This window comes from Pinus tabuliformis, chromosome 1_2 (assembly GCF_031772625.1).
Source record: "Pinus tabuliformis cultivar Carrire ecotype Pingquan chromosome 1_2, CPIR1, whole genome shotgun sequence".
NCBI classification, from domain to species: domain Eukaryota; kingdom Viridiplantae; phylum Streptophyta; class Pinopsida; order Pinales; family Pinaceae; genus Pinus; species Pinus tabuliformis.
The window spans coordinates 6,846,744-6,857,033 of NC_142298.1; positions in this window are offsets into that span (position 1 = coordinate 6,846,744).

A 10,290-nucleotide genomic window follows, 5' to 3' on the forward strand; every position below is an offset into this window, starting at 1 on the left:
GAGTTATGATAGATGTACTTCACAGTAGTGAAAGATTCCCCCTTCATTTACTACCATAGAAGTGGTATCGTTTTCAAGTAATAATATTGAGGATTCATTTTGTATTAGTGAATATCAATTAGTTATGGTTGTCCCACTACTGATTTGACATAATAATTTTTTTAATAATATTTTTTATAAAAAACAAATGAATCATCAAATTTTCTTCACAACATTGAAAAAAAAAAGAATTTTGTGTTTTCATACAAAGAAAAGGAACCCAAAGTGAACCAAAATATATTCCTCCATTTAAAATGAAAAAAAAAGAGGAATACTAAGAAATTTAGAAATCTTTAAGAGATATAATGGCATTTAGTGAGGAACAAGATACATTGATTTTCTTTTAATATTAATATAGGCAATGAAATTGTAAAACACTCTAGATTGTAATCAAAATGGGATATTACTTTTAATGAGGAACAATATTCATTAATTTTCTTCTAATTTATTAAAGCCAACGAAATTGTAAAATATTTAAGATCTCGTCAAGGGTGTGCTAAAATGAATCTAATATCATGAAATTTTCTTACGAAGCCTTAGTCTAATATTTCTTTTATGATTTATCAAGATTCTAAATTGTGGTTGGGTATCTCATAAAGAAAAAAACTTACTCTTGTGGGTGAAATTGAATGATTACATTGCAGATCTAAAGTGCAAATTCTACTCCTACAAGCTCAATAAACCAACAACACATTATATTTGAATGAAAGAAACTTGTTGATTAAGCTTTGTTATCAAACTATAGCATTTTTTAAGATTGATCTCTCACATTAGTTCTACACTTATGTGCAAGAGTGGTGTGAAATGGATTACCTTCATATTAATATCCTTATCTATTTTACTGATTTGGTTAGAAGCACATCCTCTTCCTTATTTTATCCAAATTCTCCTCCATGAAGTGCATATACATTTATTAGGATTTAGAAGGGGTGTCAGTATTTTCTTTTTGTATATACTTTTATTTATAACTTATCAGTAATTATATATCCCCAATCCTCTCTTCCAAATGGACCTTGTGCATTCAAATTTGACATGCCCTGCTGAAGAGGGAAACAAAGGTTCAACAATAGAGAATTGAGCTCCATGACAAAGAGACTTTAACCATGAGACTACCCAAATGGGGAAACCATGCTATATAATCCACCAAATTGTAATCCCAGAATAATTTGATAAAGGCCTATAGAAATTAACAACATATGTAATGGATAAACAAAAAGGTGGATAATACCACTGTTGATCCATTATGGAGCAACTTTGTTGGGGGCATCCTCCAAGAGAGAGATATGTGTTTCCTTGGAAAAGCCAAGAGATTATTTGGAAGAACCAAGAGAAGAAACCTATAGAATACCCCCATGTTCTTTTACAAACAATGTGATCAACATGGTGTTGAAACAATTCTTCTCTCTAGAAAATCCATGCATTTCATCAAGCGTTATTGTGCCTCTGCATTGTTGATGGATTGGGTCACCATAGTCTTGGTGTGTAAGTAAAATTGCTAATTTTTTTGGAGCTTGGTATCACAATAACCAAAAGAAATGATTAAACCTAGTTTTTCTATATATAATTCCACCTCACTCTCGAGTTATTCACAATGCATGAGCTAAAAAAGATCTTGGGTATGACACTCTAGTTTTCTAGTTCCCTAATTATGTGGGTTTGTAAAAGTTATATAAAACTTCATGATAAATTTGGTTGCATCTGATTTAACCCTGATAGATTGAGTGGGCATTTCCTTACATCTACAACCCTTGTTACCCATCCTCCACAACCTTAAGATAGGTTGCGAAAAGGGTGACACAGGGGATGGCATATTGAATAGGCTGGCAGATCAAGGGATTGAGAGTGATGGTCATAAATGCAAATGGGATTGACTGGATGGTGCAGGTGGTTATAACCCACATGAAGAATAGTGGAGGGAGGAGAGGATAATGCTAGTGTAGGAGTGGTAGTGTACATGCCCATGTGCGGTCCCTTAAGAATTGAGGATTGAGACCAAATGAATGAGGCCAAGGGGGTTTATTACCTTGAGCCACAAATACAATGGTGAAGGAATGAAATGACATCTTCATGACATGTCTACTTCGAGAAGAAATCACAATATAGAAAGGAGAATGTGAAGGTACGAAGTGGGACTGGTTTCCATAACATGCAACATTATAAATCCTGTTGAAGGGAGTCGCGACATGATGTTCACCACCCACCACCATGAAAACACGTCACCTTTCAATCATGTGAAAGATGAGCGGAAATCCCACATGGGGGGAATAGGTGCAAATGTTATAGGTGTTGTATATTGAAAATAAAAACATACTCCCAGTTTATAAATCACCTTCAATGATTTTCATATTCAAGTACCTTTAGGCCTCCAACAACAAAGCTTTACCAATGGATCCACTCAAGTTGTATGAGGTATCATGTGGTGTATATATTACCTAAGTGATTCTTTATTGTTTATTTTTTCTATATTGTTGAATACCAATAAGATTTTCAAGAGAGTGCTTCGTTTTTTGGGAAGAGCATGTATTTTTCTTGCCTCATGGTTACTAGGTTTTGGTCTTCACACTATATACATTACCAAGATGTCTATTTGGTTTTCCTTCGAAATTTGGCTCTACATTTTGACATTTATATAAGATTTGGAGGATATCAACAATACTTTGCATGTATACATAAGCATTGATTTTTGGTGGATAAGGTTGGATATATGTACATAAGTCTAGATATCTATTGCAGTTGATATCAACAAAGGTTTGCTAGCTAAAATAATAGTAGATAGACAAATTTATATGGACTTGGGATCTTCATTATGAGAATATAATTTTTTTATATTCAATATGGCAATGAATAAGACATCCATAGGATTCTTATCCCCAATAATAAGCTCACTCCATAGGAACAAAAAATAAAAACATGAATCAAATTATTAGTTATCTTGTAAACAACTCTATTCAAATAAAGTAGACTATTAACCCGAAAAAAATAGCCAGCATTAAGATAAAAAAAGTATAATGATGCCAATCCAAAAATGTGTATTCATAAATCAAATATTTCCTTGAAATATAGATATGAAATAAACTACTAGGCCTTGTTCCCGGAAGAAGTAGTAAATAAAGCACCACTAAGAAAAATGAGAAAATTTATGAATTTTGAAACTCTAATTTTGATAGTAAACTTGTACTTTATTTCTGGTCTAGAAATCAGAATATAGTTAATCATGGAGATATTTTTTATTTTTTTTAGATGTTATAGGTTTAAACCTAAGGGAAAAATATATCATTGAATAATATTTCTTGGGAAGATAAAATAAATTCTTATTGAATATGTTTCATTAAATTAATAAGTAGAGTGGGCAAATTAAAAGGGAAATTTCCATTCAATCTCTAATCACAAATGATTATTTTTCCATTGGAACAAAAGATGAAGGTTGACCCACTTAAGTTTGGGTAATAGAAGTGTGTTATTTATTTTGTTTTTTTTGCCTACTTGTTTTCACTGAGGACATGGTGACGCAACACAATAATCAACTAGATACAAAGTTGTATAAATTGAATAAACACAATTAGAAATAATCAAACGAATTGTATAAATTGAATAAACACCATTAAAAATAATAAAACGAATTGGTGACAACAGCTGGGAGTTTAGGTGAGTGACTAGTTGAGTGGTATAGACCAAAGAATCCTAGCTAAAAATGAAACAAATATCACACCGGTCACGAATAGGGGAATTGGAGGTACACCAATATCTTCATATCTTTCTACCTTTCAGTGTAAATGCTTCATATTGCTTGATGGTTGAATGAAGTTTGGTTAGGTAATAGTTGAATGGCAGTTAAATAATAAAGAAATATATATTTATTATATTAAATGTGAATATTATTATTTCTAATTTGGAAACTAGGATTTTAATATTGTTTGATGGTTGAATAACTTTTGGTTAGCTAATAGACGAATAGTAGTTGAATAATAAAAACATCTTTATTATATTACATTACATGTTAATATTATTATTTTTAATTTGGAAAATAATATTTTAATAGTGATAATATTGGTTTTTAGTTAAATTTTGAATAATTTTAAAATTAAGAAAGTATAAATTCCTATTTTAAATATATTATTTTTTAGTTTTAATAATATATATTTAACTTTCAATTATTTATATATATATATATATATATATATATATGTTATCAAAATATTATTTTTATATGTAAATATATCCATTACATCTATCACCCTGACATTAAAATTAATTTTTTAATTTTTTAATTTTTTTAATTTGTAATAGTTATATTCATAACGATTTCTACTATATACAATGTATAAGAATAGTAACATTTTATAGGGTTGATTAGACTATAATAAATTAATAATTATTTATTTATATTTATTGTGGATAATGATTTCTTGTTTTTAATATAAAGATAAAATAAAGGCCATGTATTGAAGAGTTTTTAATAATTATTTAATAATAATTATTATTATTATTAATATTTCATTTATTTTTATAAAGTTTTCTAATCAAATATTCTTCATTTCAATTGGTAAAACAATCATTATTGTGTAGTAAATACATTTAGGTATTTCTATTTTCTCTTAACTATTCAACTATCTTGAAGTGTTTTTCATTATTTACATACAAATTTAAAATTTTGTAAAACTTTTAAATAATTTTTTAGCTATATTTATATTTCTATTGAAAATTTTAAAGTAAAAGCTTTTCAGTAAAAAGATATCTAATACTTCATATATTACACCCTCCAGCCTATCTTTTCTCACCGCATTCCAAAATAAGTTTTTCCAATTCCATACACATTTATACAAATTTATGTAAAAGATAGTGAGAAATTTTCAACCATTCCTCACACTTCTGAACATTGAAAAACCTAAAGCTCATTTACAAATCTAAGTTTTTACCACGGTTTTAAAGAGCCCGGAACTTGAATTTATATTTCGATTCAAAATTCTTAGATAATTAATTTTTTTTTAATAAATCACTTAACCTTATGAATTGCAATCTTAATTCTCATATAATTTTTTTTATATAAATCACTTAATTTTATGAATGGTAAACTTTACTTCAAATATGAAAATATTATCTGATCTATTTTTTAAACCGATTCATATTTTAAAAAAAAATCTCACATGCTAGAGAGTAAATTGGTATATAAGATTTTTTTGTTTATGGGACAAAAGATCCATCTCAAGACTACGATTTGCTGACTAAATCTACAAAAACATACATACTCTAAATACTCTACCCCTCTGATTTTGAACCTATAACTTCATAAGAAGAAATACATACTCTTAATTATTAAATCCACTTAAATTGTATTAACCTTATTCTCATAAAAAAAAATTAACATTACTTTAATTACCATAAAAATTTCCACAACAACATCGTAAATATCCATAACAATTAAATTACTCATCTATTTTTTCACATTTTCATACCAAACTTCACATGATATGAATTAATATTGATATATTTTATCTTATAGATTCCATATTCATCCCGATAACATTATATAATTGTTTGCCTATGTTTTTTTAATTCTTTTATGTTCATAAGAAATTTATATCGTATATACCAAACACTTCACCAGTTCATTAATTTATTAGGAGATGGTAATATATATTTTCCACTGGATATTTATCCATAATATAAACATCACTCGATTTGATATCTACATATAATAATTGTCCGTGTGCTAAGATGCGTTTGTTAGCGGGTAAGCCGCGAATCGCGAAGACAATAACAAGGGATATTGGGGTCACTGTATTTAAAATCTACCTACAACAATTGTCCATGTGCGAAGATGGTGTTGTTAGCGGGTGACGTGCGAATCTGGTTCCACATTAAACATTTGAATAAGAAATTCCCAACATTTTAAAATGGATCGATATACGTTATTAGAGACTATAAAGGAGGAGGTGGTGGAAGAGTGTAATGTCTCTGCACGTAATTTTTTTTTTTACATATATACATAATTAAATCAGCAGATTAACATTAAATGAATCCTCATGCTATGGATCCCCTAAGGATTTGTTAAACTCATACCACCGCCTACATTAATCTGGTACTGTTTTACATTTGGCATTTCATAAACTTGATGCAGGAACACTCCACGCGGCGCTTGCTGATGAGCTGATCCCGAACTTTCCATATGCCAACCTGTGACGTGTCTTAATCCATTTTTAATAGAACTAATTGCTGCCTAGCCTCGTGCTGTACGAGCCCTGCAGGCATGTCCTACCTTCTGCTTTCCATGGTAATTCTCACTGAATCGACGAAGGGGAGATGCCTCAGCCAATCCGACAGTGGATGGGTGAAGTGTTATCGCGGCCTACCAACCTATACTGTTGCTGGCCTCGAAAATTAGCTCATTTGGGTTAGTTCGTTTTCCCACTCTGAGGGTTTGTTCCGTCTCTCTGTCCGCACTCGGACTCGGAAGGCGACTTGCAGACTCTGTCCAGCTACCCGCGATTTGGTATTTGACTTCTCAGGTAAGAGTGAACAGGGTTAAGGTTATACTGCTTCCATTGTTTATACATCTTTTATCTCTGTTCTACGTTAAAAAGCTTTTGTTGACATACGGTTATGCAACTACAGGCTTTTGGCTATGAGGCGGCCAGCAAAACTTGAGTCAGTGCTACGCACATTCCAGCTGGGGTTCCTAGCAGGTAAGTTTATGATAAACTGAGTATATTTTCCTTAAGTAGATACCACTGAAGACAGCATATCTAGCACTTATCTGAGTTTATAATTTTCTTGGTTCAGGCGGGGCGCCAACCCTAGCTCGGTGGCTAGCCTTGACTAGGGGTAAACCCCATCTCTGCCATACCCGATTCCCAGGTACGGGAGTCTCTCCCACTAAAGCTTTTCTAGCTATTGCAAGAGTCCTTGTGCTTCGAGAGTTCAGGGTTTTCATTTCTTTATAAATATTAATAGGCATGGGTTAGGAGCAACTCCGCATTGTAATTTTTTTTTGTGCAAGTTAATGCCTAGATTTCTGGGTTGACTACAGTTCTCTGCTCACCCTTATGTCTGGTGAATACTATTATTTTTATGCGCATAAGCGTTTGTTTCTCGTTCTCAGAACTGTAATTATATGGTGTATATTTTGTTCTAAATACTACCAATTGAAGGATAGTTATTTTGTTCTACAGTATTACAGTTTCATAAGATTGTCATATTTTCTTTTGATAGCAATATAGAATTAATGTTAATCCTGGCAAGGAAATTCCCGCTCCGCGGCTTCCCGTCAGAAATTTTCTTTCAGTCTTTTAAATTCATGAATTGCGGTTTTCCGCCCAAATGATTTTCAGGTTTTTGCTTTCTATTTAGGAAATGGTTATTTGCATGGCTTATATGGATAATATACCCTCCACGGCGAGATGCATGTGACTTGTCTTCCTTTCCTCTGTTTAAGAAGATTCGACCTACTCCCTTACGTGCTTGTAGCCTTTCCATCTCATGATCTGAAGTCCCCGCGTAATGCGGCGGAGATAGGGCAGTGGTTTGTAAAATCATTCGAGCTTACGGCCCTTCTCGCCCCTTGCCGAGCTCCTTGGGGGTGACTTTGCGCCCTAGGAAAGTGTAATTCCTACTCTAAAACAACTAAGACCTTCACAGAGATAATACCCTCAGTCAAGATCTTGATATTGCTTGGGGAAAAACCTGAGCAGCACACACTCCGTCTCGGATCTTCCTGAGCATACTGTTATATATATATATATATATATATATATATATATATATATTGCTGCTTGCCTGAGGGAAATTCCTCCTTGCTAGGTACCCTAGATCTAATTTACTGGTTATGTTTACATGTTAAATATTCTTATAGCAGAACATTTATGTAGATGGATATACTAGTTATAATACAGATGCAATTTCTTATTTAATTCCGAGAAAAGTCTATTTGTATAGTTATGGTTAGTCTTACAGGATATGTATGACCTTTATACGGTCTTCCCTCCCATACCAGCTAACGACAATATTCTTTTAACAAAATTATGAACTTCTCATCTGTGCACCCTTACACTTTCAACTAAATTACTACAACATACAGGTACTTTAAACATTCCTTACTCTTTAAATTAGGACAAAACCGCGTACCTGTGTTGTCTGCCATAGATTCCCTTCCATTTCCTGCTTCTTGATACAGTCAACCTGCTTCTCCGCAGCTAGTCCACCACCCGACCATGAGACTGTCTTTTAAGACCAGTCTCCCCCCTAGCTTGCTCTAAGACAACAGTCTTAGCTAGTTGCAGCACTCTGCGCTCTTACCATCTGATCCTCACCAGACTTGGTAAGCTATCCATTACCTCACTGTCTGTCCTCTACAGCACAATCCTTCCATTTTTCCCCATCTTCCCCTTTTCCTAGAACCTATTCCACAGTTAGGGAGGGGAAAAAGTGGTTAGGGTTTTGCAACCGTTTCTTTATTATTTTTCTTTTGATATATATTAACTCTTTTAAGTTACATATCATCCCTGTTACTGGAAAATTATTCCACAATTCCGAAAAAAATAGATATTAATTAATTCATGCAATAGATCACAATCACCATCCTTTCATTTATGTTTTTTTTTTTAACAGGGGTAAAAATAAAAAAAATATTTAGAACAGTCTGGGGATATGACATCTCCCCCTCCTGAAACTAGACATCGTCCCGATGTCCTTCGGTTTTAAACAACCCTGGGTAAGTCTGTTTCATAAGTTCTTCATCCTCCCAAGTGGCCTCATCAGGCCCGAAGTGCTGCCACTGCACTTTAATTTGGGTAATATCCCGCTTTCGTAGCGTGACTTCTCTCCGGTGGAGAATGCTCAGTGGTTTGACCTGGATTTCTCCTTCCATTTCTACCTGCAACATGCAACATCCCGAGTCAGTTTTCCTTTTAAGAGGAAGCATTTAAATTGATCTTTGGAGAAAATTCTCACCTGAATTTCCTGCCAATTAATTACATGTTTAGGATCATCAACATATTTCTTTAATACGGAGACATGAAAAACATTGTGAACGCGTATGTGACTAGGTAGAGTGAGTTGGTATGCCACTGGTCCAATTCTTGCTAAGATTTGGAATGGTCCACAGTATCGAGGTGCCAACTTAGAGCTCCCACTCCACTGTAGTGTGCTCTTCTTGGCTCGAATCCTCACATACACATGATCGCCGACCTGGTATTCCTTAAACCTCCTTTTCCGGTCAGCGAAGTTCTTTTGTCTGTCCTGAGCTACTTTCAGATTAGAGCGCACCTTTTTCACCAGTTCCTCCATTTCCTTAAGCATGTCAGGGCCTAATCTCAGTCTGTCTTCCGGTCCACTCCAGCTTGAGGGGGTGCGGCACTTCCGCCCATACAATACTTCAAAAGGGCTCATCCGCAGTGATGTGTGGTAGCCATTATTATATGCGAACTCAACCAAATGAAGATAGTCTTCCCACTTGTTTGGTTGCTGCATCACAAAAGCCCTCAACATATCTTCCACCACCTGATTCACCCGTTCAGTTTGCCCGTCGGTTTGAGGGTGATAGGCCATGCTAAAGTTCAGCTCTGTTCCCAACTCTTCAAACAATGTCCTCCAAAGGACCGATGTAAATTTTACATCCGGTCTGAAATTATTATCTTAGGTAGCCCATGCAGCTTAAATATATTTTGCATGAACACATGAGTGATCTACACAGATCTGTATGTATATTGCACAGGTATAAAGTGTGATGCTTTGCTTAGTTTATCCACCATGACCATGATGGAGTCATTGTTCTTCTTTGATTTAGGCAACCCTGTTATGAAATCCATAGTGATGGTTTCCCACTTCCATTCCGGAATGGGTATTGGTTGTAATAGACCCGCAGGATGTTGGTGTTCTGCTTTAATTTGTTGACATTCTAGACATCGAGCCAAGTATCCAGCCACCTCTTTCTTCATTCCCAGCCAATAATATCCTTTTCGAAGTGCAGTGATCATCTTTTGATATCCTGGGTGTCCGGCATAATGACTCCTATGGTACTCATCTAATATCAGGTTTTTGATGTTGCTTTGATTGGGTATGTACAGCCTACCCTTATAGTACAACTTCCCAGTAGCATCTAAAGCATAATATGGCTGTTTTTCCTTGTTGTTCGGCAGCTGTACTTGTTGTTTTATTAGCTGATAAACAGCATCTTGTTCGACTGCCTTCTGGATCATCTCCCCAAAGGGGCTTTTCCCTTCACTGCAAGAAACCTCATATAAGCATTGCAACTTC